Source organism: Pteropus medius, unplaced genomic scaffold (assembly GCF_902729225.1).
Source record: "Pteropus medius unplaced genomic scaffold, Ma_sr-lr_union100, whole genome shotgun sequence".
NCBI lineage: Eukaryota > Metazoa > Chordata > Mammalia > Chiroptera > Pteropodidae > Pteropus > Pteropus medius.
This window is the reverse complement of record NW_024352784.1, coordinates 6,334,023-6,343,321: the sequence shown is the minus strand read 5'-3', so window position 1 is coordinate 6,343,321 and position 9,299 is coordinate 6,334,023.

Sequence of the window (9,299 nt, the reverse complement as noted above, 5' to 3'; positions counted from 1 at the left end):
TCTACTGACTGGTCCATATGGGGGTATAAAGTTGTCCCCAACTTAGGACAACTGTGAAATATTATTCCAGCTCCCCCTTGGTGGGGTCCGCATCACAGCCCCACCTGTCCCTCTGCCCAGTTGTGCCTCAATCATTCCCCCACAGGTATAGGTCTTGAGATCAATCCCCAATAAATCTCCTGCCAGCAAATCTTCATCTCAGAATCACCCTGCCCAAGAACCCAAACTGGGACAGCCATCACTGAGAGCTGTCAATGATGGTTCATCTAGGGGCCAAAGAGACACCCCTGCTTTTCATTCTCACAGTGTGAGAATGAAATGGAGGGACAGACTGGGCTCCTGGTTTGGAGCCCAAAGGCCAAGGAAGAAGTTGTTCTGATTTAGCAGAGGTCCAATGAGGACACAGGTGGGTGGGGGCAGGAAGGGGGATGGATCTGGAGGACTTAGAGGAAACAGAATTGCCAGACAGGAGACAGACTGGGTATGGAGGCTGCCCAGAGCAGCTGGGCAAAGGTTGAATCAATTCCTGGGATGGGTTCAGCGAGATAAGGTTCAGTTTGGAAATGGACAACATGCTATACTGATGAGACATTCAGGTGGAGCCCAGTGAGTATCCATGATCAGGAGAGGAATGTGAGCTGGAGGCGGGGATATGTCAAGGGAACCAGCACCTGGCAGTTTACAAAGTGTTTCCTCACACCCATTAGTTTAATATAGGTACCAAGAAATCAGGAGGTTCATCAAGGTCCCGGAGATCCACTATTGGGCTAGATGTTAACTCATTAATGGCTGGATCATGGGGGTGGTGCGGTGTGCTGGATGGGAGGCGCACTTAGGGGCCTCTGAGCAGCAGCTATTTACCAAGCAGTAAGTTAGCATCTTTGCATGCCAGCTGAATATCAGCCCTCCTGGTTCCTCACATAATCCTCACAAGAATCTGCTGAGGCAGATACTACCATAATCCCTTCTTCAAAAGAGGAAAACAGGCTCAGTTGGGGGAGTGACTTGCCAGAAATTGGACAGCTCTTAAATATTAGAGCTGCAGTCGTACCCAGGTCCATCTGATCCTACATTCCATGCCTGTAATTGCTTGAGTGGGATCAGAACCCAGAATTCTGGCCTCTTCAGTAAGGGTCCTTTCCTTTTGTTCAAATGACCACTTCCTGTAGTGAATTTCAGAATTTTTGATCATGAGCCATTGTCTCCTTCCAAGAAATGATACTGAGAATGTCCAGGCCAGTCGGGGAGGTAGGGTGGAGTGGGACAAGTCCAGTGCTAGGCACAAAGGAATTTCCAGACGTGACGATTCTCCAGCTCCTGGTTTGGAGCCCAGTGTGTAAGGAAGTGCTAATGGGTAGCACCTCCCCAGTGGCAGGAGACCTGGAGGCTGGCTGTCCCTGTCTCAGTTGGGGCACACCACCTTCAACCTCTTTCTCCAGGGAAATGAGCAACTTGTGAAGCAGTAAGCCTCTTATTATTGAAAATGTTCCTGTGGAGCCTGGCTAGTCATTCATTTATTCATCCATTCATTTAACATTGAACAACCGTTTAGGGAGTACATCCCATGTGTCCCGTGCCACATGAGTCCTGCTCTCAGGTGGGTCCAGGCTCGTGGAGGAGTTGGGTACTAAACAGTGAGACAGATTGGGAAGTAAACAAGGCTGTTTTGTCTGTGTCTGTGTCCCCTGTGCCAGCACACATGAGGCCAGCAGAGGGATGCTGCGAGGGGCTATTGATTAATGGATACAGAAAAGAAGGGCTGAAGGTGGACAAAAGGAAGAGCTTTCTGATCAGTACGAGAGAAAACCCTTAAGAAGGGGTGGGTGGCATCTTCATCCCTGGAGAGAGGCAGCTTCTGCCTTCAGTGTTTGACAGCTATTCATCGAAAGGCAGGAGACGCTGGGGCCTTCCCAGATCTGCAATCATCAGTTCTGCTATGGCTCCAGGTGGCATCTAGCTGCCAAAAAACATTTTGGCTGTTTGCTCAGCTGTGACCCAGAAGACACTGGACTGATTTTCTTACTAAATCCTGCTCAGGGAGCCTGGGAGAGTGTTGGCAGGAGAAATGGAAAAGGGAGAGGCCCCATCTGCAGTACTGACCCTGAACCTATCAGAAGTCTCAGGTATGAATTGATAGGGTTGCACCGTGTCAGGGTTTTAAAAACATGGCCCGAAAAGAAAAAAAACAAAACAAAAAAACCACATGACCTGGTGTGTTTTTTTTCTTTTCTTTTAACTTTTATTACTTTTCTGAGAAGATGAGTTTAGAAACCAGCTCCTAACTCTTCTCCCATCTCTCAGTCACCACCTCATATCTATCCACATGGGGCTGTGATACTCAGCAAAGAGGCCAGGTTCCTCTGTGGCCACCCACAGAAGAAGAAATGACTGCATGAGAAGTCAAAGGAGAGAGAGGAGACTGAGTATTGGTGAGCACCTACTATGTGCCATTTTTATGGTTGAAGACAGAGATAAAGTAATATGTACAAGAACACACAGTTGGTGATGACTCTGCTAATACTAATAAAATGATAATTGTTAGGTAAAACCATTATTTGAAAAACCATAGTTTCCTATGGTTCAACCTAATACATGTTATTTAGGCACAGTGAAGGATGTTCTATATTCTAGAGGGAATTCTCTGAAAGGAGGAAGTTATTATTCTGGTCTCAAAGCCAAAGAAATTGAGGATAAGAGAGTTTAGGTGACTTGCCAGTGCTCCCAGTAGGTCGGGAGGGGCTAGGCTTTGAATTCAGATCAGTTTCCAAAGCCCCTCAATTCCTTGACCTCAAGCCAAGGCCAACTTTGTCTCCTGTCCTGAAACTCATGCTGGCTCAGGAGTTGGAAAGACACTACTGACCTGGCAGTTGGGAAACTTGGGCTAGAACAGCCTCTGTCCCAAAGCGCTGGGTGGCCTTGGGCAGATCGCTGCCCACTCTGGGACTCACTGCCCACATCTGTAAGGGGAGGGGTGGAACTCACCTATTTCCCACTGAGACTACCTCTGGATGTGTGATGTGCATGTAGACTGGGACCATGCCTGCCTCATCTGTGGTCCCAGGGCCTGGGGTTGACCTTGGCTCAGAACGGGCCTCAGTGAGCCTGCACTGACTGTAGGGGCAGGAGACAGTATGTGTGGCTGCGCTCTGGGTGGGAAGCTCAAAGTCACCAAGTGAGCGAGCAGAGAGCCCAGAGCTGCTCCTCATGGGGTAGGAGGCTGCCTTCCTGGTGACGGGGCAAGTCTTTCCTGCCTAGACTTTTGACAGGCTTCTGAAAGTGGAGATTCTAGGGATCACTTCCAGCCTCACTTGGGGGGTTCATGGCCTGGATACCCCTCAGAAAAAGGTCCTCACTCTTGACCTTTATTGGGTCTCCTGAAAAGTTGGAGTTGGAAGCTCACTAATGGGCTCAGTGTCTAAAGGCTTTCCCTGAATTGCCAGTCACTTATGTCACCATGTACTCAGTCATGTCCCCTTACTCCTACTCTAGAGAAAGAAGATCAAGCCCAAGGTATCTCTCAGAAGGAGACAGAGCTGTTCCTCTATCCATCTCAGGGAACTGCCCACCCAGCTCAGAGGGGAAGAGTGAAAACAAGATCAGTGCTTTCCACATCCAGGCTTGGAGAAGGGAGGACAGTTTGGCAGCCTCCAGGGAAAGAGCTCATAAATGATTTTTACACCATGACCTAGGTTGACCTCCTGGTTCTTGAACTTTAGGAGGCTCATGAGAGAGGCATCATGGGCCTACATTTTACCATCTGAACTGCCGGGCACAGTAGTAACTGTGACCATTTATTGAGCACTTACTGTACGCCAAGCAAGATGCTCAACATTTTGTATTTCTTCTCACATTTGATATTCATAACAGCCTTGTGAGTAAATTATTATTTTTATTTCCATTTTACAGCTGAGAAAATGAAATTTTAGAGATATTATATAACTTGTCCAAGTTCAGATATCTTATCAGTGGTAGAGCTAAGATACAAATCCAGGCTAGTTCCATCCATCCATCCATCCATCCATCCATCCATCCATCCATCCATCCATCCATCAGTTACCCATTTGTGTTAGATAGGGTCCCATTAGAAAACAGATTCACACTTAAATTAGGGGAGTTCAAGGCAGGCTTAATAAAGGGACTATATATAAAGATGGGGAAGGGATAGTGTGAAGAGAAACCATACAGGATCCTGCAATATCTTAGAGTCAGGAACGGCAGGTTGATATTACCTAGAACCTGAAGGGGTGAGATGTTAATGGAACTGGATGAGAAAGAGTCATGTGGAGATGGGCCTGGCAGAAATGGTGCCCATTGTCAAGAGATGCACCAGTCTCAAGCACCACCCAGAGAGGGAGGGGGCCTGGGAAATAAGAACCCTGGCTTCCTCCCTTCCTCTCTTATTCTTTCATCTCCTGCTGGCTCCCCTCCCCTGGTAGAGGGCCCTGCCTTTGCCGTCTCTGGGGGTAAGAAGTGGTGGTGTGTCAGATGACATGGAAGCAGTTCAACCAGCAAGAATCTATTTGCCGACTTTGTTAATTTGACCAATTATTCTTAAGATTATATTTGTCTTTTGAGGATGGGAGATGTAGTCAGGCGATGAAAGCCCAGCTTAGTCCATGGTCTCATTAATGTCATTATCTCATGATGAAGAAACAAGTCCCCAGCCACGTGAGAGCAAATCACAGCCCCAGAACTTCCACGGCTCCTGTGGTGCTTGGGGAGGTAGGCAGAGGCCACTTATCACAAGATCTGGCTTCTACTCTTGTTCAGATGTGTGCCCTTGAAAGAGCCCTCTGGGCCTGCCCTCCCCAGCTGTACAGGGGTTGCTGGGACCTCCAGCTCTGAGGTTCAGTGAGTCTGGGAGGAGGCCACAGCTGGAAACTCCTTTCTCTTTCCCCGTGCCATCCCCAGAGCTTTTGACAGGCCTACATGAATGATCCTGTGCTTCTGTTTTCCTTCAGGAACTTGAAGTTGCTGCCTCACTTCCCTGCACTCAGTTACCACCTGCTCCCCTTGGTCCTGATTTAATTACTGCACCTAAACACCTCCAAGCTCTTTACTCCTGGGGTGCTCGACTTGCTGTGAGGTTAATGGCACTGGTAGTGTTGAGCTGAGGGGCCTAGATGTCTGCTTCTCTGATGCTCCTTTGCCTCTTGGTACTTCAGTGTGTCAAACACAGGAGTGCCTGATGGAGTATTCTCAGCCCTGGTGTCTCTGGCTTGACAGGGATGGGAACAATTTGTCTCTTACTTCTTGTTTGCTTAGTTGGTTAGTGGACTTCCAAAATAATTCCTTACAAGACTATATCTCTTTCCTGTATTTATATCTGTATTTCAGTCTTTGTGATATGGACGGGCCTCTAGAACTCAAAGCCCAGGCAGGGCCCCCTTTTGCCCAGATGTCAGAGTGGCTCTCATCAGACGGGAATGTGGGCACTTCAGCAGAAGCCAGAGGGGAGAGATGCTGGTGACTAGAGCTACCAGTGGGAATAAGAGGGCAGCGGGGTTTGCCACTATGGAATGAATGTGGCCAAGGACACATGACACTTGCCGTTGCCCTGGCACTATGTACCCTATCCACTTCTAGAATTCTAGCACCCCAAGTGGGAGGGAGGGAGAACCCCTGAACTGTCTGAGGGAACCCTGAACTGACCAAAGTCATGTCCATAGTAGCAGAAATTAAGCCTGAAGTTCGCACTTCTGCACTCATGGGCATGGCCGACATGGCCCATCCTTCTCCACCTTGAGCCTCTGTTAGGGGTCTCCAAAGTGAGTGCCTTCCATTTTGCTATGATGGGAGGAGCATCAAGGCCCCTTCCAACTTGAAGTGTCCTCCATTTTTGGAGTGGGGGCTGAAATAGAATCCCGTTTGTGCAAGACCGCAGCGTCTCCTGCTTCACAGAATTTTGTGTCCTGCCCAGTCACTGCCAACCACCCTTCCCCCACCACTGGCAGCAGGTGACTGGATTATATCCTTGGCTATGAGTATACATGACTATGGGCCTGACTATGAGCACAAGAGTGAGCGAGACTTTCCTGTGAGAATGTGTGTCTGTACAAGGAACCTCATCGAATTAAAAAATCAGAGAACATTGAACAAAGACCATCATGCGCTACTGGCCTTCAGACTCTGAGTCGAGGTGTGTGTTTCAAATGAGGACCCAGCAGTCAGCCTGCTTGGTAGGCCAGTTCAGTGGCTTTGAGCCAAGAGACTCTAGACCTAATTTTTTGCAGGGGCTTTTAGTGTCTTGGAATGAGGGGCTCCTCAGGATGAAAGATGGAGTGGGCGGGAGGCTAATGTCAGGGGCCAGGGGGGATATTCTAGGTCATCCAAAGCAAACATGGCCCTAAATCAGATCTCACAGCAAAGGCCATCACTGGGTCCGTCCATGCAGAGGACTAGGCTGCTGGCAGGAGAGGGCGTGGGCAGGACCAATCCTGGAAGCTGGAAGAAGGAAAGAGCAGAATTCGCCTGGACTCTGTGCTTGGTCCTTCATGTATAACTCAGTTCCCCTTTGCCACTGCCCTGGCAGGTAAATGATTGCCCCACCTTACAGAGGAAATAATAGATGCTCCGAGAGGGGGCAATAACTTGCCCAAGGTCACGGAGCCAGTAGAAAATGCCACCCTATTGTGATGATCCCCTTGCTCCCTAACACACAGCAGAACTGTTTTTGGGAAGCAGAGAAAGAAGAGGTAAGGTTTGCACAATGGAATCGAGTACACATGTGGTGGTATCTCTGGCACTGGGGCTGATGGGTTCTACTCTGAATGTCTATACTCACCTGATAGTCACCCTAGGATTCAGATGGGCACTGGGTGCCCTATCAAGGAATGCCCTGCAAGGAATTAAGTCATATTTCCTTTAATGAGAGAAGTTATAGGCAGACAATAACCTTAGAATTCCAGAGTGTGGCTGCAGGGAAGTTCTCCCGCTTTCTTAAGAAAGTGAGGGGTCCTCTAGCGGGGAGGGGTGGTGGGTCAGAGTTGTTGAGAAGACAGATGCTGGAAGCAACCTGAATCCCTGGCTCTGGGGTTGCCTAAGAATGAAAATTGAGAAAGAGAGCAGGCTGATGCTGGAGCATTCCTCTTCTGTCCAGCTCTGGGAAACACAGCCACCCTTTGACAGGAGTGGGGAAGGAGGCATGGAGAAAAGCCATGTCTCGGTGGGGCCAACAGTGTGGTCAAGGAGAGGGAGTATAATTAGAGTGTTTTGTGGTCTGACAAGGAAAAGCTGCCAGATCTGGGAGGAGAAAAAGGTTCTGAAGTCTTATCTGAGGGAGGGTGGAGGCCAAACCCCGTCTTGCCAGGGCTGCCATGGGCCTAGCAGGCAATCCTGCCAGGCAAAGAGCCCAGGTGCTGTGTGTACTTATCTGAGCTTGGCATGGCAGCTACAGGAAGCCCCTTGGAGGAACATGTGGCCTGGTAGAGGGCCCTCTGCCTTTGCCGTCAGATCATGGGGGTCAGGTTTTTGTGCAGTGACACTGGGTGGCAGGCAGGAGCAAAGACAGCCGAGGCTGCTGGATGCAGGTGCTCTCTCACTGCTGGGAAAGTTGGACTAAATCCCTGGTGTGGAGGACAATTCATGAGGTCTCTTCCCAGGAGAGAGAGACCAGATTGGAGACCTGAGCAAATTTTAATTTTAATTAAAAAAAAAAAAAAAAAGATAACAGCCCTAAAGGATAAGTTTGCCACACTTGAGTACATATCAGTTAGGAACTTCTTTGTAACAAGATACAACATAATGTTAAAACACAAATGATAAATCAAGAGAAATGTTTGCCACACATATTAGAAGAGATCGATGCCTAGAAAACAGGAAAAACTATACATCAACAAAAAAAGACAGACAAGCCAATAGAAAACTGGGCAGTGTTTGAACAGGAAAGTCACAAAAGAAATAAAAAGGATTTATGCATGCAAAGGTGTTTGCCTTACTGCTCCTCAGGGAAATGAAAATTTTAAATGAATATCGATCGGGAAATTAGTTTTCACCTCTAAGACTGACAAATTTTGAAAAACATTGATGATATCCAATTCTGACAAGAATTTCTGGCAATGTAAGTTGAGACAGCCTTCCTGGAGGCCCACCGGCAGACTCTATAATTTACACATACTTTGGTGTATTTGACCTAGCAATTCACCTCTTATCTGCCCCCAAGGAAACATCTACATATGTGCACAAAGAGGAAGGTGCAAAGATGTTTATTATAGGGTTTGTTGTTCATAATAGTGAAAAACTGGAAGAAAATGTACAAGAATAGGGGATGATACATTCATTCTATGTAATACCATGCAGCAACAAGGGCCTGCAGCCTTGTAAACTTGGACTTATATATGATCCAAAAGAAGGAGGCCCGAGTATTTGCAACCTTGACCTGTCTTGTGTTCCAAGTGACTTGGAGGCTGAATTGAGAGCCAGTGAGCTAATAGTCTGCTCCCCACTCAGCAGCAGAGGCTGAGGGGAGACCATTGGGCAGGGAGCTAGATGGGGGACAAGGCAGAGACTCTGGTTCTGCAGGCAAAATGAGCCAAGGTGTAGCCAGGTCAGCCAGTGTCACCACTGTGGTGTGGCCTGGGTTGAAAGAAGATCCCGAGTTCACTAGCCCGAGATGTCACACGAGGAGCCCAGCAACCAGGCAGGTATAGAATCACCCCAAAGAGGTATAGACTGACTTGTGTCTTCAGGGCAGTCCTGTACCTGCCTGGTTGTTTATGTTAGTTAAGTCCCCTCCACTCACACACACCTGGGGAGGCAGGTGGAGGTGGAAGCTACCTGAGGGGTAGAGCATATTTATACAAGACAGACTGAATATTTCCCAGAGACTATTTAAATGACCAGATCAGACAAAGCTTTAAACCACATTAGATGACATTTTGCAATATTTTCCTGCTAACCAAAGGGGGAGTGGTTTGGAAGGAAAGTCAGATGAGTAACAAAGTATTACAGCTTCCTGTGCATTGGAGTGCCATGAGCTGAATTCTGTGGTCCTGACTCAGTGCACTTAGTTTGGTCAGTTTCCTCTGCATGGCATGCTCTCCCTCCTTGCTCCTGCAGCTCTTAGTCACCTCTCAATTTAGCTCTGATATCCCTCCTCAGGGAGCTGCCCTTGAACCCTCAGACGGCTTCCACACCCCTGAGCTTCCCTTTATCACAGCATTTACACATTGTGTTGTCATGCTTCTCCTTCATCAGATTGTAAGCTCTGGAGGGCAGAGGCCATCTACTATTCATCGATATACCCCTAGTACCTAGCACAGCACCTAGCGTATGGCAGATGCTTCATTAATACTTGTTGA